Below are 25,138 nucleotides of genomic sequence, written 5' to 3'. Positions count from 1 at the left end.
AATTTTTGTATTTTTTGTATCGACAGGGTTTTGCCATGTTGCCCAGGCTGATCTTGAACTCCTGGGCTCAAGCGATCTACCTGGCGCAGCCTCCAAAATTGCTGGGATTACAGGCATTTGATCAATGTAACCTTTTAAGGATCCTGATTAAATTCACATTTTTCTAATTCTCCAAAGTAATTTCTGACATTTTACAGTTCAGAATAGAAACTGCATATGAGCAATGACGATTTCTTCCTGGTAAGCTTATTATCAAAGCCCTTCACGAAGAGCCAAGGTTCTATGGACCATTAGGTAGGTTCTGATGACTCCAAGTATGTTTATACCCTTGCATGAAAATTTTGTTTGAGTTCTTTTGTTACTGAGAGATTATAGGCAGTGAGGGAGGGTCATGGGGGCAGGGTTTGGGGGGATATTTCTCCTGTAGCTTGGCTAACCTGTTTTAATTACAGTTAGACTCCAGCTATTGTATATTACATACAATCACTTAGCACATGAAGACTATGAAAAACTATCCTTCCAAGTGCACAACTGGGTAGAAAGCCTGAAGGCAGGAACCTGTCCAGCTATCTTGTACAAATCAATTCGTTCTTGCCACTATGGATATAATAAGATTTGAGAAATGTTCTAAAAACAGACCTCTAAACTGGAATTGAAATCATAAAAACTTTAGAACATAAAAAGCAATAGGTGGGAGCAGTCCAACGAACTCTGCTGTCAACAGGCCCAATGCACCTGACCATGAGCAAACTCTTTTTTTTTTTTTTTTTTTTTTTGAGACAGAGTCTTGCTCTGTCGCCCACGCTGGAGTGCAGTGGCACAATCTTGGCTCACTGCAAGCTCCACCTCCTGGGTTCACACCATCTTCCTGCCTGAGCCTCCCGAGTAGCTGGGACTACAGGTGCCCGCCACCACGCCCGGCTAATTTTTTTTTTTGTATTTTTAGTAGAGACGGGGTTTCACCGTGTTGGCCAGGATGGTCTCGATCTCCTGGCCTTGTGATCCACCCGCTTCAGCCTCCCAAAGGGCTGGGATTACAGGCGTGAGCCACCATGCCCAGCCCATGAGCAAACTCTTATCTCTCACTGCCTTGCTTCAGGCCCTCATCATCTCTGGCCTAAATGCTGCAACCACGTTCCCTTCCCACTTGCTCCACACAGTGGTCTCTCCCATTCCAATCCATTCACAACCCCCTGTCAACCCACAGATCGAACGGGGTCAGTCTAACTGCATGAGGCCTCCAAGTTACCTGTCCCCCAATCCTTAGCAAGGCATTCATCCACCCCCCAATGTCATTCCCCACACTCTCTCCACTTTCCATAAACATCACGCTGTCCTTGCTATTCTTCCAACAAACCTTGTGTTTCCACTTGCCTTAGCTCAGGCCATTCGTGGAACACCAACCCTTTCTTCTCTGCCTTGAACAGCTTCAAGGTCTGTTTGAAATATGACCTCTCCTTTGAACTCTTCTTACCTCTCCCTCACGGTCCTCAGCAGATCACGCAGGGCCCTCTGTTCCTCCTTTGGCACCTAGCACACGGTACCACAGTTAGCTGAGTACCCGGTTTTCTCTTCTGAGACTCTGTACTCTCTGGTCACAGGCAGAACCCCTGATACACAGTAGCTGCTCAGTTGTTAAGCGAACATTAATAGCCTCAGTTTTGCTACTCAGCTCCCTCAAAGAATACCACTCAGGAAGACAGGATGTGCCTTTGGAAGTTTCGCTTTAGGAAATGCCCAAGCACAGAGCTGGAAGAAAAATCTACCTCTGGCTACAAAGACTAAAAACACTGCAACTCTTGAGTCTTAAGACAACGGCTGCTAAAAAGGAATGAAATTCTGACACATGCTACAACATGGATAAACCTTTTAACATCATGCTAAGTGAAATAAGCCAGTCATAAAAGGTCAAATGAGATTCCACTTACGGAGAGACTTGGAGTAGTCAAAATTCACAAACAGGAAGAAGACCCCTGATTACCAGGGGCTGGGGGAGCGGAGAAGGGCATGCCAGCGTTTGTTGGGGACAGAGTTTCAGCTGGGAAAGATGTAAAAGTTCTGGAGAGTGCTGACGGTTACACAACAATGTGAATGTACCTAACGCCACTGAACTGTATATTTAAAATGGTTAAAATGGCAAATTTTATATTATGTATATTTTACCACAATTTTTAAAGTGCAAAAGAAAAAAGAAATGGCAAAAAAATTAATTAAAAAAAAAAAAAAACATAGGGTCATAAAGGATGGTGATACAGTGGCTCTGAATTTGTTTACCAACTCCCTGATTACTGGAATGAGAGGATCCTCCTCAAGGCCTTAAAATGGAAGTTTTAGAACTAAAGCCTGGAAGCTTTAGTTTTAGTGTTTCCTACTGTCTTCCACAGTAGGAAACAGATGAAATACAGCGGACCCTCGAACAGCATGTTTGAGCTGCGTGTGTCCACTTATATGTGACTTCTTTTCAATAAATTTACACTGAGCGGCCTGCCTTTCCTCCCACCTCCTCTGCATCTTCCACTTCTGCCATCCTAAGACAGCAAGACCAAGCCCTCCTCAGCCTACTCAACATGAAGACGATGAAGACGAAGACCTTTATGATGCTCTACTTCCACTTAATGAACAGGAAATATATTTTCTCCTCGCTATGATTTTCTTAATAACATGTTCTTTTCTTTAGCTTACTGTACTGTAAGAATATAGCATATAATACATATACAAAATATGTGTTAACCATTTACGTTATCAGTAAAGCTTCTAGTCAACAGTAGGCTATTAGTAGTTATGTTTTTGGGGACTCAGAAATCCCCAAAACAGAAAGTAAGATACTGCATGTTCTAACTTATAAGTAGGAGCTACAGAATGGGTATACAGGAACACACAGAGGGGAATAACATATATTGGAGACTCCAAAAGGTAGGAGGCAGGTTAGGGTTGAAAAACTACCTATTGGGTACAACGTTCACTATTAGGGTGATGGCTACACTAAAAGCCCAGACTTCACCACTACACAGTATATCCATGTAACAAAACTGCACTTGTACCCCCAAATTTATTTTCTAAAAAGTTATACACAGATATTTTTCCTGCATGAGGGGTCGGCAACCTAACCTCCATGTAGCTCAAGGATCAACTGTATATTCAAATACCTTTCACTCAGTCCAGTCAATACACAGTGTGCACCTCCAACGTTCCAGGCCTCATGCAAGGCACTGAAAGGGGATCAAAGTTGATTAAAAATGGCCCAGGGCATCCTAGGGAGAATGACACAGATACACAAATAACTATAGCACTGGGCTGACTTGGACTAAGGTTTATAAAAAGAAATACAAACGCAGTAGGAGAAACGACAACAGTAACTTCAAGACAGTTTTCCAACAGGAGCTCAGGGAAGGCAAATTCATCACAGTTTAGTGAAGGAAGTCAAATGCATGACCTTGGCCCATCTGCACCTTTGCATCCTCCCTAGTGAATGAGGAGGGGAACGCAGTATACTCAAAGGTCCTCCCAGCTGGAGGACTCTGCTAGCCTACATTTTACATAACACAGAGGGTGGCCACAACATTTTGGGATTTGGGGCTGGGTCTGACCCAGAAGAGCATTTTCCTATCCTCTTTACCTCCACCCTACAGCTGCTCCATTCTATCGCCCATGAAAAAGCTCAATAATCAACAAACCTTCTCCACACTTTCTTTCTCCTCTGTATTTATATATATTTTCAAGTATCCTGCAGGATAGCTCTCTGGGTTTCCACAAATATAGAAGAAACACACACACCCCTGCACTTTTTTACTCTAAAATTTCAGTTTCTAATTAAATCTTGTACATCCCTCATCAAGATCCATCTACATACAGTTTTATAGGCTGGAAAAATAGACCTATGCTGCCTTTTCCAGATGATTCGTGTTTTATGGAATAATAAAATGGGTAATGCTTAATTAAAACGAACATTTTAAATGAATTTAAATGAGCAAGCTGTATTCCACCAACTTTGAAGAGTTTGCATGTTTTAGTTCTTAGATGTGTATGCAGCAAAACTGTTATCAATACATGCAAACCCCACTAAATTCTGGTTTCCTTCCATTTATCCTAGATGTCTTTAGAAAAATGAGAAAGCCTGGCTCAAGTAGAAAAGAAAGAATGTTGTCCCTTCATTTTATTAAAGCACTTTGAAAGGGGCAACCTATTACAATTATTCCTTTGCAATATTGCAGGAACTTAAGTATTTAACAAAAGATAGGAAGAATCCTGAACACGGCAGCATCGTGCTCTAAAGGAGAGATCTTCAGAGTGCGATGATAGTGGGTTCTGGAATCTGCCTGTGTTCAAATCTGGGCTGTGCACTTTCTGTCTGTGAACCTTAGGCAGGTTACATAACCTCTCTAATCCCCAACTTCCCTGCCTGTTAAATAGTTTTGTAGTAGTAATACCTAACTTAGAGGGCTCTGTTAAGAACTAAACAAGAATGTACTGACGTGAAGCTCTTAGCACAGTGTCTGGCACATAGGAGGTGTTCATTTTGTTATTAATCAATTTATATTGTTCAATGCAACCACCAGCTGCTTTGCAATCTTAGGCATTTCATTCAGCCTTTTTGGATCTATTTTGGTTCTCCCTAATTCTATCTTACAAAGGTATTAGGGGAAAAATTGAGGTCACATCTATAAAGAAATGCGAGCTACAGGAAAACATTAAACTCCTTTGCTAGTGTTGAAGGAGCAGGCTGCCGTGTTGTGGGTGTCTAGGTTGGGAGGCCCACATAGTAAGGAACAGAGGAAGCCTCCAACCAACAGCTAATAAGAAACTGAAATCCTTTGTCTTACAACCACAAGGTACTAAATTCTGCTAACAAAAGTGGGTTCTTCCTCAGTCAAGCCTCAGATCAGACCACAGCCCTGGCTAACACATTAATTACAGCCTTCTGAGACCCTATGCAGACGACCCAGATAAACTGTGTCCAGATTCTTGACCCAAAGAAACTGAGATAAGAAATGGATGTTGTTTTAAATCACTAAATTTGTGTCAGTTTGTTATGCAGCAATAGAAAACTAATACTAATGTAGACATTATGAATGCAAGCAGACCCACGTGGTGCAAAATACACAGTACTTCTATGATTCAATACCATGCTGTAGTGATTTAGCCTTCTTGGAACACTGTGGCAGGGAAGGACAGGAAACTAAGGACAGATACTTAGAAGAGTCAATGGTAAAAACATATTCTCCATAGTAATGGGGTATGGAAAAAGATTAATAGTTTTCTATGGCATTTCATCAAACAAGGAACAACCAGAGGTTTTGTTTTTAATTTTTTTGTTTTCAATTTATTTTCGAATTAGGCAAGTCAGCCTTTTCTGGATGCCAAATAGGGCAAGAGATTTCGTCAAGTCCAAATCCTCTTGCCAAATTGCATTACCTTACGGGCATGATTGGAAATCTCTCAGGGCTTAGTTATGGGAAAGGTTCACAAGTCAGATGCCCAGATTGGACAGCCCACATGCAACTTAGTTCACATTAAATATACTCATCCAAACCAGGAGATGGGAAACTTTTGTGAAGATGTGGATTCTGCCTTTATTTTCTAATTAATTACTATAATTTTTCGGCTCTTTTCACAAACGGACATTCTATGCTCTTCAGACCCTTTTGCATTGCTCTTACAGTAACACCCCCTGCCCTTTTATCAGTATCCCCACTTAAACTTATACCCCTAAATTCTTAATCAGTCTGAGGCCTTCTTAAGCATTTTTCACAGAATTAGGAAATTTAAAAAGTAAGACAGGTCCTTGCAGATAATCTTGGTCATATTCTCTAATTTTACCAGAGAAATTGCAAGCCCCACAGAAGTCAAATGAGTGACTCAAGCTTAAAAGCAGAATCCTTTTACAATATGTTTCTTGAGAACGGAGATGAGGAGTATGTTTCTCCCTTAACCTTCCCTTTCATCTTTTCCGGCATCTGTCTGTTCAGATGCCCGCAGCCTCTGCTAAGTACCTCCTCTGACAGGGAAGCTTTTCTGTGAAGTTACAACCACGAATGGAGGAGTTCGCAGGTGGCTCCTGTGTAGCTTACAGGCTATGGTGACGTTCATGACCCATCAAGTTTCCGCCATTGCTGTCAATCCCCAAGAAATTTCAGCCAAGTCATGGCAACAAAATACATTATCGGCTCCACTGCCTAAGTAATGAGTTAAGGCACAGTGTAATCGTAATCTACATAATCCTTGTAGATTCACTGATTGCAGCTTAGGGAAAAAGACAGGAAGGAAATCTATTCACTTAAATTTAACAATTATTTACAGAGGTATCAACTACAATTTTTCTGTAATTTATCTATCTGTTCAACAAACACTGAATATCAATCATGTGTCAGTCAAATTGCTACCAGAAATAAAATGATGATGTAAGAAATAGTCTCTGCCCTCAAGGGGTTTGCACTCTAGTGAGGAAGTAAAATATTTAATAATTATAACAATAGGGAACTTATTTATTTTTATTATTATTATTTTTTTGAGACACAGTCTCACTCTATTGCCCAGGCTAAAGTGTAGTGGCATGATCTCAGCTCACTGTATCTCCATCTCCCAGGTTCAAAAAATTCTTCTGCTTCAGCGGGTAGGCGCCCACTATCATACCCAGCTAATTTTTGTATTTTTAGTTGAGATGGGTTTCACCATGTTGCCCAAGCTGGTATTGAACTCCTGACCTCAAGTGATCCTCTTGCCTCGGCTTCTTAAATGCTGGGATTACAGGTGTGAGCCACTGCACCTGGCTGGGAACCTGTTTATTGAGCATTTATTATGGGCCAGGTGGGTTATAGGTACTTTAGATGGATTAACTCCCTTAGTCTTTACTGCAACTCCATGAAGTAGGCACTATTTTTATCTCTATTTTACTCACAAGAAAACTGAAGTACAGAATGGTTATTTGCCCAAAGTTCATGTATTCATTGTTTTAACAATTATCTGCCTACCACTCTAGGCACAGCTCTATGTGCTGGGAATAAAGCAGTGACAAAGACATGAAAATCACTGTTCCCATGGAGTGTACGTACTAATGGAAGGAGACAAATATTAAGAAGCAAGTAGAAATCAATATCAGAGACTGACAAATGCTATACAGAAAAAAGAAAGAAAAGCCCTTGAATCTTTGAGTCACTCATCACTGAGGTTTTTCCTGTGTGATGTGTGCTGCATGTGTTAATAAATTCTCTATTTTTCTCCTGTTAATTTATCGTTTTGCTAATCTTATTTAGAGGAAAAAGTTTCTTTTTTTCCCCTACACCTATCATCTCCCCTCCCCAGGCCTTAGGGGTCCTCATCTCTAAAATGAAGGAATTAGACCCCAGGAACTGCAGGGGTCTTGGTAATTCTAATATTCCATGAGTTGATGATTAAGAAGAAGAAAGATGTCACTGGAGATACGGAAAAAGCCAACTGAACATGCTAAGGGCTGCTGACCGCATGAGACTCCAAAGCTCCCTGAGCCTACCACCCGGTCAGAGGACGAGGGGAGCAGCTGAGGTTCCTCACAATCCTCCAGGATGCACGTCCCTGGGTCTCCAGCACTGGAGAAAGAGTGATGAGAAGGAGGCGCCTGGAGAACACAAACACAAAAACACAAGGGCAGCCATGAAGGCGAGAGCTGGAAACTCCACAAAATCTGACTCTGCATGTTGCGGAACTAAACCCGGTTGAGAAAAAGACAGCCTTGCCAGGTGTTGAGTCACATTAAAGAAACTAGTCCTTCTCCCTCCAGCCTGCGCCATTAGGATTTGCTCCATTTCACTTCCCCGAAGTGCGAAACTGGAAGGGACTGTAATACAGCTCACTTCAACTGGAGGACCCAGGATCCAGTAAAAGCAGAAAGAAGCTAGGGCAAACCCCAGTGCCTGGCAGGAGAATTCCAGCGTCTGATGAAAGAATTCTCTTCCTAACAGCGATGGCCCTTGCTGCTGTCACTCCCTTCCTCTCCTCAGTATTCTCTTCTCCAACTTTCTCCATGCCATTCTATCCTGACCCTATCCCTGACTTTCTTATGTAACTCTCAAATCCTAAGTACGGGAGGGAGAGAAATCTCTATTTCAATTCATTAGAATCTGTTCCTATCACAGTAATTTTCTAAGGGGTCATATGAATTTGGACCAGATTTGATATCATTAAAAGGAAGGATAACATCCCTTCAGTTCACATCAGATGAGTCTCACATGCACAAAAATGCCAGAAATTAAGTATTTCGCACGGGCCTGTCTTCGGTATCCTTTGACAGGTCACAGCAAAATTCAGTATACAAAAGGTACAAAGATGACCTACACTAAGTGACATACACCACCTTTACATGACGGGTTCCAAATTTTGTTTTTTTAAATCACATGTCAATCTAAGGGAAGAAAAGCACAGTGCTAAACTGATACATAAGACATGTTGAACCAAATTCTCTCCTAGCTCCTTAAAGAGAGGAAAACTAGCATCCCCACGGGGAGGGAAAAGAACATCTTATTCCAAGCACCAGCAGGAACACGTCTTCTAAGACGAGAAATGGGATGAACACACACAAAAGCACATGTGGATAAATGATGACGACTTTGCAGAGTTGAGTATCTGAAAGCAGAGAGAAGGCTGTAACAAACACAGAGACAATAACCAGGTGGAAAAAAAGCGTCTTCACTGGAAAAGTTTAATGGGGGAGGAGATATTTTAAAGCACTGTTTTGAAAGGGAGAGCCATGTTTAGGCAGAGTGGTGCCCATTCTGTCTGTATGTGATCATCTTCCCACCGACTCTCTGCACTCAATGACATGGAAAAGATATTGAGCATTACAGAAGACAGTGCATTTGGTTTAAACGTGGCCATCGGACTGGCTTGTCATAAGGGGTGAACTTTTTATAAAAGCAACAGATGGGTCCCCAATTCAGATAATTCCATAAGAAGCATTTATAAAATATGGCATGTGCATTACATCTTACATAGCCCTCATACTAAGTTAGTGGCCCATTTTTCAACCGAGGACACTGGGCCTCAGGGGTTAAATAATATGCAGAGTCACGGAGCTCAGAAGCAGCAGGGGTAGAGTTCAAACCAAGGTTTACCAAACGTTGGTCTGTGTTCTCACCACTGTGCTAGGTAGCTACAAGAATACAAATAAATTAGATCTCTAATAAGGTTGGCCTAAAATGATTTCCAAAAAGCCATCCAAACTATAATACCCTGTTATGCCATGGCACGATACAGTGTTTCTCTACCACCATCCCTTTCAATAAACTTTTATTTGGTACAACTCCATCCTACCTTCGCAAGCGTGTGTGTTTGTGTATGCAGTGGCTGTATAATCTCTCTAGTTTGAGGGAGAACTGGTCACAGAGGACCAGCTCTTTTCTCCAAGAGAGACTCCTGCTATCCACTGGCCCTCTCTGGTACTCTTCCCTGAAATCATCACTCCCTCTGCTAGCCATAGAGTCTCTGAGAACAGATGGGCAGGAATGGATGTGGGTGCAGCAGCCATCCCTTCAGCTTCCCCCAGTGCTTCATCACTAGAAAGCAAATGGATGGAAGCAGCTGGGGACAGAGATAGTGCAGGGAAAGCACTGAAGGACACCAGAAGTGGGTAGCGGAATTGCCCCAGCACATACTGTTGCTACCCTTGTGATGGGGTTATCTTGGTCCAGACCCTGGACAGAAAAACACTACTCCATGACCACAGGTCGCTCCTGAGTCCTAACCTGGGTGAACTCTACCATCCAAGCAAACAGCCTGACAAGGACCAGAGGTGATCGGGATCTTCTCCCTACTCCGGGCACAAGGTCAGGCCTGTCCTGTTAGCCAACTGGATATGCCACCAAGGGAAAGAGTGAGAGGATGACACTAAGTAGCACCGACCCAGATGACTATGGTGGGAGAGAGGTTAGGAGTAAGTGAACATGACCTGTCTACAAACCCCAAAACTGAAGAGACTCACAAAAACACAAGCACAGCATGATTTGCCTCATCTGCCTCCATGAACTGCATATGCTGCATGTTACAGTCAAAGCCAACCACCCGCCACGGCCTGAGCAGAAAATGTTCTCCCGTGCCTCTAACTTCTCTGAAATCGTCCAGCCCATGTGCCTTCCCTAATTTATCTGTCAGATGCAACACTATCTCCCACCGCCATAGGTCTTCTCTCCCAAGGAGAGGTAAGCACTCTCTCTCTAAGACCTAAGTTCTAGGAGGTACATATAATAATGCATTCTATTTTATTTTTAAATTTATTATTACTACTATTACTGAAACAGGGTCTCATCCTGTCGCCCACGCTAGAGTACAGTGGTACAATCACAGCTCACTGCAGTCTCAACCTCCTGGGCTCAGGTGATTCTCCCACCTTAGCCTCCCGGGTAGCTAGGACCACAGGCATTGCCACCACACCTGGCTAATTTTTTGTAGAGATAATTTCGTCACGTTGCCCAGGCTGGTCTTGAACTCCTGGACTCAGGCAATCCACCCACCTCAGCCTCCCAGTGCTGGGATTACAGGCGTGAACCACCGCACCTGGCCTCATAATGCATTCTAAATCTTAGTTTGCACACTGCCGCTCCCAACTAGATAGCAAGTTCTTCAACAGCAAGAACCAGGCTTTATTAAGATAGTGCCTGCCTAGTTCCTGGTAGATGCTAAATAAAATAATGCAAAGAATTGACCTGATTAGACACACAGAGGAACAAAAAAAAAAAAGACTGATCTTCCTGCAAAGAATTTAACATAAGATGAAGTCAACAGGCATTAACTATACTGAAGTCATGACTGAAGAAACAGTTGCTCCAAGCACTGCGGGGCTGGGAAGTTAGTGGGGGAAACAGAATTAAAATAAGATATGTAGTCTGTCTTCTGTTGTTTATAACCAAATTCCTAAAACTAGGTAATTTACAAAGAAATGAAATTTATTTCTTACAGTTATGGAGGCTGGGGAGTCCAAGGTCAAGGGGCCCCATCTGGGGAGGGCTTTCATGCTAGAGGGACTCAGCAGAGTTCCAGGACAGTGCAGGGTAACACAAGGTAAGGGGCAGAGCATGCTAGCTCAGGTCTCTCTTCCTCTTCTTATAAAGCCACCGGTCCCATTCCCGTAATAACTCATTAATCCATTAGCCCATGAATGGAGTAATCTATTCATAAGGGCAGAACCCTCAGGACCCAACCACCTCTTAAAGGCCTCATGTCTCAATACTGCCATACTGGGGATTAAGTGATTAAGTTTCAACATGAATTTTGGAGGAGACAAATACTCAAAACCATAGAAGTGTCTTGTCTCCTATGAAGTTTACATGCTACTTCTTCACACCAAACTGAAATACGAAGTACTGAGGACTTACCTTTATTGTACTTTCCACAAACATTCTACCAGTGTGCAGTACTACTGCTGGTTTCAAAATAATAGAGTCAAGAGCACAAAGGCCTCTTTTGCATGTGGACAACTGATTATATATACATGAATATATTTATGGCAAACCTGTTTGCAATTGCCAAAATCCTAGCACCAACTTCAACGCCCATCAACGAGAGAGTGAATGAATAAACTGTGTATAATCGGGTCATGATGGAACATCATACAGCAGACAACGCAAATTAACTACCATGATGAGTAGCAATACAGATGAATGCTGGCAGTCAAGACGTTAAGTAAAAAAAGCAAGCCCCAAAAGATTATATATGGTCTGATATCCTTTTTACAAAGTTGAAAGGTGATAAAAAATTAAATACATATCTATATAGCTACATACTTTTTATGTATATATGTCTTATGTTTTTATGTGTTCTATTTTAGAACTATATGTAAGTGAAATAAAGTGTAGAAAAGGAAAGATAGATGCATACAGGATTCAGACAACAGTTACCTTGGGTAGAGAAAAGAAGGGAGAGGAGGTGTGGGAAGGACAGCAATCTGCTCAGATGTAAGTTATACTCCAGGTCCTAGCTTTTGTTTGGGGGATGGGTTGATGGTCACTGCTATAGACAAGGTTCGTGTCACCCCAGAATTCATATGTTGAAATCCTAACCCTCAATGTGATGGTATTTAGAGATGGGGCCTCTAGAAGGTGATTAAGCCATGAGGGTAGAACCCTCATGGATGGGATTTAGGTCCTTATAAAAGAGGCCGTAGAGAGCTCCCTCGCCCTTCTACCATGTGAGGACACAGTGAGGAGTCAGCAGCCTGAAACCCAGGAGAAGGTCCTCACCAGAATTTGACCATTTGGGCACCTTGACCTCAGACTACCAGCCCCCAGCCGGAAAGAAACAAATCTGTTGTTTATAAGCCACGTAGTTTATGTGTTTTGTTATAGCAGCCTGAAGTGACTACATAGTTGCTTATTACACTATTTTATTTCATTTTATTTATTTATTTAAAAACAGAGTCTCACTCTGTTGCCCAGGCTGGAGTGCATGGTACAATCTTGGCTCACTGCAACCTCTGCCTTCCAGGTTCAAGCGAGTCTCCTGGCTCAGCCTCCCAAGTAGCTGGAACTACCAGCGCCCACCACCACACCTTGCTAATTTTCATATTTTTAGTAGAGATGGGGTTTCACCATGTTGGCCAGCCTGGTCTCAAACTGGACCTCAAGTGGTCTGCCTGCCTCGGCCTCCCAAAGAGCTGGGATTACAGGCATGGAGCCACCGTGCCCAGCCCATTTTATCTTTTTTAGAGACAGAGTCTTGCTCTGTTGCCCTGGCGAGGGTGCAGTGGTACAATCATAGCTCACTGCAGCCTCAAACTCCTGAGCTCAAGTGATTCTCCCGCCTCAAGTCTCCAGAGTAGCTCAGACTACAGGTGTGTGCCATCACAATCAGCTTAAACATATGAAGATAATGTGTTATGAAGATTACGACTAATCCCATTCTTTGCATATGAAGTCCAATATCAGAAGAGAAACAATGAAAAAATGAAACTACAAGAATATCATAACACAGTGCCGGAATCTATACAAAGCAGACAGGTGTCTTGTAAGGACGCGAGGAAGGGGGAGGAAGGACAGCTCACACTGTATCTGCCACAAACGGATTTACACCTGCCATCCTCTATCTAAATTATCAAGTGGAAGGAGGCAAGCACTGTGCATCCCTACGCCCCTTCCCAGTCTGCAGAGCCACCTCTTTCTTCCTGGCATCTGCAGGAGGCACTTGAGCTCTGGACACCGCCAGATGCACTTCCGTTACCTCAGCACCACAAAGCACTCATGGGCTGGCATGAATCTCATCTCTGTATATTCTGACCCTTTTCAAACTGCATCATAAATTCACGCTTGTGACACCGAGTACGTGGAGCTTTTGGCAAGAACACCCTTGTGAACCTGTATTTGTGCACGAAAATCCATCAGTTCTATCTTCTGTTAGAAGTTATACTAAGCAGATGAAGCTCTCCCAGGAGGGTCTGGACCGTATGCCCTGGAGACAGTGTGCGGCAGATGTCAGAGAAAAAGACAAAGGGGGGTGGAGGGGAGGGGAAAAGACTCCCAGTAGGAGACAAATGATTCTGAAGAATCTGCCCCAGGGGGAAGTGTGGCCAACCAGAACACGGAAACACATCCGATGTCCACAAAAGACATGGCAGACAGCTCCCGCTTCTCCAAACATCCTCAAATCAAGCCCCTAACCTGAAATTTCAGTTGATGCCAGCTTATTTTTTCTTTTAAAAAAAGCTAGGGAGTTGAATGTTAGAACCAGAACAGCAAATTTGATCTGCTCACGGAAGCTTGCCTGATAGCCTAACTGTGGACATTTTTGTGCCAGGATGACAATCAAGTTTTTCTCCTGGAGAAGACTGGAGAAGAGTTAGCCATGGTTTAAAATAAAACAAAACAAAACAAACAAAATAAAATGGCAAATGTATTGTGCTGTGTCTTTAAATATTCAAACCATGCCTAGAAAAGCAGAGGTCAGGTCTGAGCCCCACTCCTCCCCACCTCCATCTGGACCCTGACCCTACTATTCCTAATTTCAAGCAGACTCCTTCCTCTACTTACTCTGGGTTTTGCAGAGATCCCCTAACAACATAAAATTGTATTACAGCACTCCCTGTCCCCAGCCCCAGCACAAGGGTTCAGTCCACTTCCATACTTTAAAATGTTCTTCTTCCATACTCCCAGCAAACACGCCCCATGTTCCCCGCCTGGCTGAGTCCTGGCCCTCCTTTGCAGTAAATAATCTCGGTGAGATCTTGCCGAAACATTTCCTAATCACATATTTTCTTTGTCTAAAGAGAGTTATAGACGCAATAAGCAGCCTTTGTTCCTAGTCCTTCCCACATTTTCAGAAGCCCATGTCATTTAATGTGAAGCTTGGTTTCCTTCTTCAAAGTAAGAGCTACCACCACTTACACTTTATTTTGGAGCCTGTATTTAAATCCTAGATTAATCAGCATGTAGAAGAAAACTGTGGTAACTCCTCTAACCTTGCCCTCTAAACATATGAGATCTTGACCAGGGGATCACTAAGGATCCTTCTAAGCAGCCCCTGGGACCCAGAGCCAGACCTCAAGGAGCAGTTAAGGCTATGGTTATCTTAGTAGGGTCTCCACATGCCACCACACCCCTCCTGGGGTTTCTAGGGTTGCCCTAAACTGTGGATTCCTTGGTCCCAAATCCAGAGAAGCATAAAGAGGCCCCTGAGGGGAAGGGACAACTAACTCTGCCCTCTGCAGTCTTGAGGCAGGTTACACAGCAGGACACAGGCCTCGTACGAGCTGCTGGGAAGCCCAGCTCATCACCAGTGGGACAGTGAGGTTTTGCCCCATAGGTGAGATTTTGTAGATATTCATCCCTCAAGGCCAAGGGAGAAAGGGCTAATGGAAAATCAAACCACTAGACAGCCATGAGACTGACGCAGAAAGCATCAGAAAACCCCAACTTGAGCCATAGTGACTGCCCTGCAATGCACCCCATGTTCCTCTTGCTAAGTCCATTCGCTGGTTCTCCCACTGCTTTCTGGATCAGGTTGAAGTGCCTTTAGCAGGGACCAAAGGCCCTTTAATCATGGCCCAATATTGTACCTTGCGCTCTTTTCCTGTATACACCAGACTCTTCCATGAGGTAGTCAGCTTCCTTTGCCCGTAAGGTACCTACTTTGATCCAGTTCTCCTAGACCACCTTGATGTGGCTAAGATTGGGGTTCTGGAGTCAGGCAGCTGAGACTCTAACAGGCAGCCCAGACCCCACATTTCCTTGGTGTGGGACCCTGGGCCTGTTGGCTAACCTCGCTCAGTTTTCTGAGCTGTAAAGCAGGAATACTAAGAGGAACATCTTTCTCATACGGCTGACATAAAGATTAAATGAGCGAAAACCTGTAAGAGACTTGATCAGTACGTAGTATGTGGAAGCACTCAGTAAATGCTGGCTACTGTCACTGCCATTGTTATCACTATTCCAGTTCACAACGAACTTTCTCTGTGCTTTAAACCCCTTTAGTACATATTTGCATTTGGCACTGATCACATACTGCTTTGTGCTATTACTCGTCATCTTACACATATGGCTTCTCTCAACTAGGCTACAAGTCGGTTAAAGCTAAAGACCACAGTTTATGTGGTTTTCCTTCCCTACAATGCTTAAAAGTGTCTTAAATGGAGGAACACAATCAATGTATGCTATTTAGCAATAATTGCACAATACTGTACTTATTAAGCATTACTTTGGCTAGAACGGTGTTAAGTTCTTCATATTAACTTAATTTACTGATTTCTCGTACTCAGCAATCTTGACTACATGAGTGATGGGCACTCATTTTCTTATTAAGAAAAAAAAGGGGGCGCCGGGTACGGCTCACACCTGTAATGTCAGCACTTTGGGAGGCCGAGGAGGGTGGATCATCTGAAGTCAGGAGTTTGAGACCAGCCTGGCCAACATGGTGAAACCTTATCTCTACTAAAAATACAAAAATTAGCCAGGTGTGGTGGCGGGTGCCTATAATCCCAGCTACTTGGGAGGCTGAGGCAGAAGAATCGTTTGAACCCGGTGGGGGGGCGCGGGGAATGGGGAGCCAGAGGTTGCAGTAAGCTGGAAAAAAAAAAAGAAAAGAAAAGAAAGAAAAAAGGTGGGGCGGGGTGGGGGTGGGGTGCGGGGCGCGGTATGATGGCTCATGCCTTTAAATCCCACCACTTTGGGAAGCCAAAGCAGGCAGATCATCTGAGGTCAGGAGTTTTGAGACCAGCCTGGCCAACATGGTGAAACCCCGTCTCTACCAAAAATACAAAAATCAGCTGGGTGCAGTGGCGTGCGCCTGTAGTCCCAGATACTCGGGAAGCAGAGGCAGGAGAATCGCTTGAACCTGGAAGGCAGACACTGCAGTAAGCTGAGATTGTGCCAGTGCATTCCAGCCTGAGTGAAAGTTAGATTCTGTCTAAAATAAAAAAGAAAGAAAGAAAAAAAGGGTATTGCCAAGCAAACTTAAATTTTAAGAAAAAACTACAACAGAGCATTGAAAGTCATAGCACAGCCAGGCATGGTGGCTCACGCCTGTTAATACCAGCACTGTGGGAGGCCGAGGCAGGCAGATCACTTGAGGTCAGCGGTTCGAGACCAGTCTGGCCAACATGGTGAAACCCCATCCCTACTAAAAATACAAAAATTAGCCAGGTATGGTGGCACATGCCTGTAGTCCCATACATTCGAGAAGCTGAGGCAGGAGAATGACTTGAACCTGGGAGGCAGAGGTTGCAGTGAGCCAAAATCACACCACTGCACTCCAGCCTAGGCAACAGAGCAAGACGGCATCTCAAAAAAACGTCATGACAGTCTAAGTTGCTGTATGCATCTCTGTACCACTCCAAAAATATCCCAGACCCCTTTCTGACAATCAAGGTGTGCAAAATGGTCTCTAAAGGGCATGAAAGCTCATAAAAGACAGAACGGTGAATTCCTGACAGATGTAAACAATAATTTCCTACTTCACCTTTGACAGCTCCAGGCCCTGGAAGAGTGCTTGAGTAAATAAAGACAAACTGAATCTATCATAAACTCTCTATCCCACCTACTGGTCTCCTATCCCACCCACTGGGAAGAAAAATAAAATCACGAGTCCCTGGTAAACACAAGAGCATTGATGCTGGGCAAACCAAGAAGACAAATGAGGAAGAGTAATTATTTCATAAACTGCAAAACTATCAACAGCTTTTAATGTAGCTGACTGGTAAGCCTAAAATACCAGCACCTTTTACAGAAGAGTGATAGAATTGTCTGGATTAAATCAAAGATAACATTTTAAGCTGTCTTATAACACAATGGAATTTTACTTTGTGTTCAATTCAGGGGTGAATACTAACCCTGAAGATTTTCTTGTAAAAAGAAAATATGTGAATCAACAAATACTTCCACTGTGGACTAAATTTAATGTCTTCGAATGTTTAGTCTGACTGTGGCTGGCTGTGTTTGAAGAAAGGCTGACAAACTCTCTGTATATATATGCAAAGACTGTTTCAAATTCTTCTCTTAATGGCTAAGAAGAAAAAGGTTGAAATCATCCACTTTTGTTCAATCATAAGAACATAATGCCCCATTTTATCTTTATTACAGAAAAGATTAAGACAAGAATGTACTCTAATTTGCTATTACATTTACATCAAATTTGATCGAGACATCTTCTCCATGCATCCTCTTTTCTCTCTATCATCCACATACATTCATATGTACATGAAAATACACACATATGTGTGTGTATTGCTGGTTTTTATACATTTGCTTCCCACTTCCTGGTTTTTACTCAGAGAAGAAGAAGTATTAAAAAGTCACAAGAAAAAAAAAGTTGTCACTTTTATTTTACCCAGAAAAAATTAGGAAGTGTCCCAAATCTCAAGAGGGCACCTTCCGTGCAGAAAATAGAGCTCTGTTATTACACACGAAGGGTCTGTGCCCCTCGGTGTTTCTAGATTTCAAAGGCGTGATTTAAGTAGCCTGAATTTTCCATTTCTTCTTCTTCTTTTTTTTTTTTTTCCTGAAATGTTCAGGGACAATTAAGCATAACTGATCAACAAATCGGCCAAAAGGTATCACAAAGCTCAATACTGGTGTACTCTGGATGGTCCTACTTACCCTGTTGAAAAGTTAGACACTGAAAAGCTACACATTACAAATGACTATAACTAAAGCCAGCATTAACAGGGAGAAAGGTGCGTGGTTAGACGACACTCCGCAGGCCCACCAAGCTCTTCATGCAGTGGCAAATCCCTCTGCTTGGGACACTGTCCCCTGCGCCAGCTCCCACCCTTCACCTGGTCCTCACACTCATGCCACCTCCTAGGCCTTCCCTGACCACCAACCTGGAAGAGGATCCCCCTGGGCCTGTGTCACTCTCTCTGTCACCCACTGTGTTTCTTTCCCAGCACTGACTGTTAGCAGAAATTATCTTGTTCTTAGTTTACTTATATTTTGTCTGTTTCCTCACATTAGAATATTGGCTTTTGGGTATTACAACATCAAGGCCTTAGTTTTTATGCGTTGTATCCTCAGCCCCCAAAATACTAGGCATTTTATGTGAACTCTAGGTATTAATTAGAGAATATGAAAATATGACCGTTAGCTTTATGAGGTGTGATAATGGCATTTCGCTTGCTTGGTTTTTAAGTCTGTTAAAGACACAACCTGAAGTATTTATAGCTGAAATGATGAGTGACTTATACTTCAAAATAATAGGAGGAAGGGTGAGAAGGATATAAGGATACAGATAGAACAAGATTAGTCACGTATTGATCACTGTTGAAGCCCAGTGATGAGTACATATAATTCATTAGACCATTCTCATTACTTCTGAATATGTGTGGAAGTTTCGCTAATAAAATCTTAAGGCCTGAATGTAAAAATGAAACAGGTAATATTCCATCTACTTAACTGAATATTTATTGGATCTTAGAGAGGCTTTCTAAGCAAAATATTAAAGGAAAAAACCACAAATAATATGTTTTAAAAGCTAAGTAACACGAGATGCTCATTTAGTCTGTGAAATTAGTGACATTTCAAAAAATGCCACAGGACAGAGGTGGATTTGTTAGAGGCACTGATTTATCTGCCACTAAGGAAAAAAACCCACTTTATGGTTTACAATTATTTTGTATTTATTGAAAGAACTAGATGTACACATGATGTTTACATTCATCTTAAGTAAAATTAATTGACCACATTGTTCCTGAAATTTCTTACACGCAGGGCCGACTCCCTGGAATCACCTTTTTCTCAGTTGTCAAAGTCAGTGACAAATGACCACCTTTACCCTCTATCCATGAGGCAATACACATCTGTGGAATTAATTGTCAATTCATTTTATAACACAGTGTTTAGAAAAGTCAAGCTTTCATCTTTATGCACATTTCCACAGTGTACTTAAAGAAATTCCTCTTGGGGGAAAAAAAAAAAAAAGCTAAACAGAAAAGTTTGGGAGGCAACTATATGAAGTTCATATTATGAGACAGAATGCCACAGGAAAAAAGGTAACATAAGAAAAAAGTAAAGAGCCCTTTAGGGAATTGTTTGGGGTAATCTGTTTCTGAGTTTACGGCCTGGTGACATTTCTAGGAAAACAAACTTTACACTCAGGCTCAAAGTGTGCTCTCAGTTCCTTGAGGTATGGGAATCAAAGAAAGAAACAGACTTACACAGCAGTCTTGAGAAGTTCACGCCCCCTTTTCCATTCCTAGTACTGTGAAGCTATGTTAAATGAGAGAATAATACAGTTTAGTGGCAGATACATTCCTGGCTAAAAGCTGATCATAGTTAGGGTCCATCAAAAAAGGATGAGCAAATGTATTTATTAAAGTTCTTCTGACATTTAAAAAATTTCATCTTAGTTGCATTATAGTTTCAACGTCTTATCTAGCTTGGAGGCGCCAATATGAAAAATGTGGCTAGGTCTATGTGTTATTAAATGTGAAATTAAATTAGTCTTGTAAAAATTCAAACACGGCCTGGCTCGATAGCTCATGCCTGTAATCCCAGCACTTTGAACGGCCAAGGCTGGTGGATCACTTGAGGCCAGGAGATCAAGACCAGCCTGGCCAACATGGTGCAACCCCGTCTCTACTAAAAATACAAAACTCAGCCAGGCAAAGTGGAGCATGCCTGTAATCCCCACTATGTGGGAGGCTGAGGCAAGAGAATTCCTTGAACCTGGGAGGTGGAGGCTGCAGTGAGCAGAGATCAAGCCACTGCATTCCAGCCTGGGCAAGAGAGCGAGATTCTGTCTCAAAAAAAAATAATAATAAAAAATAAAAAAATTAAGTCACATGTTCATTGTCCATTTTGAATTACTGAATCTAATCAAGGCAGAATCTTTAAGTAAAAACAATTAGCATTCACAATGAAAGTGCAAACAGAAATATGCTATATAAGCATGGTACTAGGACCAAAACAGATATATAGACCAACGAACAGAACAGAGGCTTCAGAAATAATGCCACACAACTACAACCATCTGATCTTTGACAAACCCGACAAAAACAAGCAATGGGGAAATGATTCCCTATTTAATAAGTTATGTTGGGAAAACTGGCTAGCCACATGCAGAAAACTGAAACCCCTTCCTTACACCTTACACAAAAATTAACTCAAGATGGATTAAATACTTAAACGTAAGACCTAAAACCATAAAAACCCTAGAAGAAAACCTAGGCAATACCATTCAGGACATCAGCATGGGGCAAAGACTTCATGACTAAAACTCTAAAAGCATGGCAACAAAAGGCAAAATTGACAAATGGGATCTAATTAAACTAAATTGCTTCTGCTCGCAAAAGAAACTATCATTAGAGTGAGCAGGCAGCCTACAGAGCGGGAGAAAATTTTTGCAATCTGTCCATCTGACAAAGGGCTAATATCCAGAATCTAGAAGGAACTTAAACAAATTTACGAGAAAAAAACCAACCCCATCTAAAAGTAGGCAAAGGACATGAACAGACACTTCTCAAAAGAAGACATTTATGCAGTCAACAAACATGAAAAAAAGCTCATCATCACTGGTCATTAGAGAAATGCAAATCAAAACCACAATGAGATACCATCTCATGTCAGTTAGAATGGTGATCATTAAAAAGTCAGGAAACAACAGATGCTGGAGAGGATGTGGAGAAATAGGAACGCTTTTACACTGTTGGTGGGAGCGAAAATTAGTTCAACCATAGTGGACAGTGTGGCGATTCCTCAAGAATCTAGAACCAGAAATACCATTTGACCCAGCAATCCCATTACTAGGTATATACCCAAAGGATTAGAAATCATTCTACTATAAAGACATATGCACATGTATGTTTATTGCAACACTGTTCACAATAGCAAAGACTTGGAACCAACCCAAATACCCATCAATGATAGGCTGGATAAAGAAAATGTGGCACATATACACCATGGCATACCATGCAGCCATAAAAAAGGATGAGCTCATGTCCTTTACAGGAACATGGTTGAAGCTGGAAACCATCATTCTCAGCAAACTAACACAGGAACAGAAAACCAAACACTGCATGTTCTCACTCATAAATGGCAGTTGAACATGAGAACACATGGACACAGGGAGGGGAACATCACACACTGGGGCCTGTTGGTGGGTGGGGGTTAGGGGAGAAATAGCATAAGGAGAAATACCTAATGTAGATGACGGGCTGATGGGTGCAGCAAACTACCATGGCACGTGTATACCTATGTAACAAACCTGCACATTCTGCTCATGTATTCCAAAACTTAAAGTATAATAATAAATAATAATAAAATATGTGAGAATTTAAAACATTTACTGTATGGATTTATTCACTAAATTGTGGTCTGAAAGTCCTTAATCAGTGGTGAAAATGAGCATGACACATATAGTTAGGAATTTTCATTCTTAATTTCAGTCTTACTTCCTGATTTTCCACATCATTCCACGGAAGTCACTGAACTTCTGTGGTTTATGATACATGGAAACCAAAAATAGCAACCACGCAGCAGAAAGGGGCATGAAATTTGTTTAAAATCACAAATAGCTAACTTCATGTAAATGTTCACGTAAGACCACAGATCCCAAATCTGTAGTACACTATAAGGGAAAGAAAATTATCCTGAAAAACAAAGAAACCCGGTGGATTTGCTACTGCTCCAATTGCAATGGAACCCAGATGCAGATGGCTTACAGATGCCTTAGCATGATAAATGACCATGCTTATTCCTCCATCCATATTAGAAAGAAATTAGGTCTAGACTCAGTGGGATGCAGAACAGAGTCTGGCCTAGCAGGCTTCCACAGAAAATGGTTTCATCTGTGCCACAGAAAATGTTGACCAGGCTTTGAGCACCTTAATGTCTCCTACCTACCTATATATATGATGGTGCAACATTTTCCTTGTCTACCCTGGGATCCAAAAGCAAAGAAGATTTTAAAGAACAGAAAGTAAGGAGCATCACAGAGGAGTAAATGCCCTTAAATGAATCGGAAATAAAAGGTCTGAGATTCATCTGAAGGAATGAGCCACTCTCAGCATTCTTCCATTAGAAGGAGACAGGCTAGGGAGAGGGCTGCTTTGTGGCCAGTTCCTGAACATGGTGCAACTACTGTCTACGAGATCATAGGCATGTAGAAGTAGATCACCAACGCCATTGGGGAAATGCTCTAATTAGTTTCTAAGCAGATGATTTTGCTGCCTGAAGGTGAAATAGGGACAGTTCATCATTTTAGCAAACACTTTGCTATCTGTTCTTCCCTTTACATGAGTCTTTAATGGAGAGAGTTAATCCTTAGCTGTAAGAAAATCAATGTATTAGGGCTGTGTCAAATAATATGAGATGTCTGCCCTGATGTGGTCCCTGTCCTAGCTGAACATGTAGTATGGACCTTCTGGGCTGAAGAGAGCTACAGCACCATCACTAAGAGAAGAGGTTCTCAACCAAAACCAAAGGAAGCAAAATACTCCACTATTCAATATAGTTTAGAAATGAGAAAAATGTTAACAACGAAAATACTAAATAGTATACATGGGTCCACTTTGCAATTTGGTTCTAGCATATTATCAGCAGATGTAAAATATACTGCCTGTCCCCCAACAACTGTAAGCTTTTTATTTCTAACAGCTTCTATCTGAAGGGGCCAGAGTAGTTCCGTTTGGTTCTCATGGGAATGCATCAGATGGCTGACCAAATTACTCTTGGAAAGTACAGAGCATGAAAGATTGCAACCCCTACCTGCATCCTTTCAGTATTCGGAGGTCAAAATGCCCTTATAGCCAGAGAACTATCAAGCTGGAGGTCTCAACTGTTACAGAGAAAAACTACAATCCCAGAATGGTAAGCGTCTTATCCAAGGACACAGCTAGTCCTAATTCCCAGCCAAGTGTTAGTCTCACTAGACCGTGATGCCAAACTAAAATGAAATCAATGAGAAGAGATTTGTAAACTTGAGAAGAGTAATATAATGAGAAGGCGTGTGAACACAGAGGATACATACTGATGGAGGCCTACAGAAATGGGGTAACTCTCCTAGACCACTCATGGGGTCAAGAACAAGCAAGTCTGAAAGTTAAGAAGCTGTTTCTCCAGCTCTGATACATGGTCTATGAAAGACACAAACCATCAAATGTTACAAATAATGGAAACTCTTCCTAAATGTGCCATTTCCCTGTGGGAGGAGAGAAGACAGCGACAAGAATAAATAGAGTCGGATCCCATGATGGCTCCATTTAAAAAAGTATTTATTTATAGACCGGAGAAACATCAAGACCATTCAATGTGCTTTGTGGCAAACCCAGCAAGAAGGAAAGAAAAGATCAGTCTGTTCCTACCCTTCAACAGTCTGCAGAACCCATGGAAGGGATGAAAAGAGAATCTGTGAGAAGAAGAACTAGCAAGCTCTACCGAAGAAGAAATGGTCTTTCTAAAAAATGCAACCATTGATTCATTTATCGAGCGCTAAGAACTTACTCTACCTAGAACGCTGTGCATAACTGCTAAGAGTGGCTGTTTCTTTCCAAACCACCATCTGGTCTTACTTTTTTCTTTTTTTCTTCTACTATATAGCTGCTCAGGGCCTTACTTTGATTTCAATGCTGAGAGTCAAAGGGGTGGGTAAAGAAAAAAAAAATGATCCTTTGAGACATGATCTTTTCCCCTAAAGTGCTTATTCCTTATTTCCTGCACATTCAGATTGTGTTAGAAATTGTACTTACACACACACACACTAAGGACAACACACTCCTTTCAACCTCAATGACATTAATAGCCGTGATGGTTAATTTTATATGTCAATTTGACTCGGATTATGGGGTGCCCAGATTAAACATTGTCTCTGGGTGTGTCTAGGAGGGTGCTTCTGGAGAGATTAGCTCCTGAACAGTAAAGCAGTCTCCCTCCCCAATGTGGGCAGGCACCATCTAATCCATTATGGCCCTGAACAGAACAAGAACAAGAGGCAAAGGAAGGAAGAATTCACCAGTCACTCCCTTTTCTCCCCCTGCCTCACAGCTCACATTGGGACATCTCATCTCATCTTCTCCAACCCCCAAACTGGGATGTATTTATACCATCAATTCCCCTGGTTCTCAGGCCTTCGGACTCTGATTGAATGACACCAGTGGTTTTCCTGGGTCTCCAACTTGCAGATGGCAGATTATGGGACTTCACAGTCTCCGTAATCACGTGAGCCAATTTCTCATAATAAATAAATACATTATCTCCTTGTGGTTCTGTTTCTCTGGAGAACCCTAATATAATAACTCATATTCTTGAAGTTGTATGAACAATAGAAAAAAGAGAGATAATCAGAGCAGAAAAGAAGGAGATTCCAAGAAAAGGAGAAACACATTTCCTCCTGCGAAAGGAAAGGAAACCAGGAGGAAGGTGCTGCCAGGTGAGTTGTAGAGTATATGGCATAAAACAATCAAAATGCGCCTCTGATTGCCAACCGCCTAGGTCTGTTAGTTTTGGTAGCTAACCAAAATGTAGACTGACCTCCAGACTAAACATACAGACCTCCTTCCTGACCTCAAGAGGTTCCTTTACCTCGGGTAGTTGATCAGCATCCATGCTCAAAAGCAGCACACAATTACAGCCTTCAAATTGGAGTGCGATATTGCCGAGATTTCTTCTGATCTCCAGGGCCTCAAAGCACTCTCCCTTTTTGTTCTGTTTTCTGGGCCAAAGTTCTTGTAAAAATGATGTGATATGCATGGTACCTG

At 42.1% G+C, this 25,138-nt stretch overlaps 1 protein-coding gene and 1 long non-coding RNA gene across 4 annotated transcripts in view; both read right to left on the bottom strand.

Moving 5' to 3' along the window:
- Positions 1 to 25,138, bottom strand: part of ETV6 (ETS variant transcription factor 6) — a 245,414-nt gene that overhangs the window by 191,173 nt on the left and 29,103 nt on the right. The window lies entirely within an intron of this gene.
- Positions 1 to 25,138, bottom strand: part of LOC135966172 (uncharacterized) — an 84,038-nt gene that overhangs the window by 30,343 nt on the left and 28,557 nt on the right. Inside the window, exon 2 of the long non-coding RNA XR_010579295.2 lies at positions 1 to 25,138. This exon is cut by the window's left edge and continues 30,343 nt beyond it; it is cut by the window's right edge and continues 18,758 nt beyond it. This is a non-coding gene — a long non-coding RNA (uncharacterized lncRNA).

Source organism: Macaca fascicularis, chromosome 11, assembly GCF_037993035.2.
Source record: "Macaca fascicularis isolate 582-1 chromosome 11, T2T-MFA8v1.1".
Lineage (NCBI taxonomy): Eukaryota > Metazoa > Chordata > Mammalia > Primates > Cercopithecidae > Macaca > Macaca fascicularis.
Note: the sequence above shows the minus strand (reverse complement) of the source record. Positions and strands in the feature narration are given on the sequence as shown.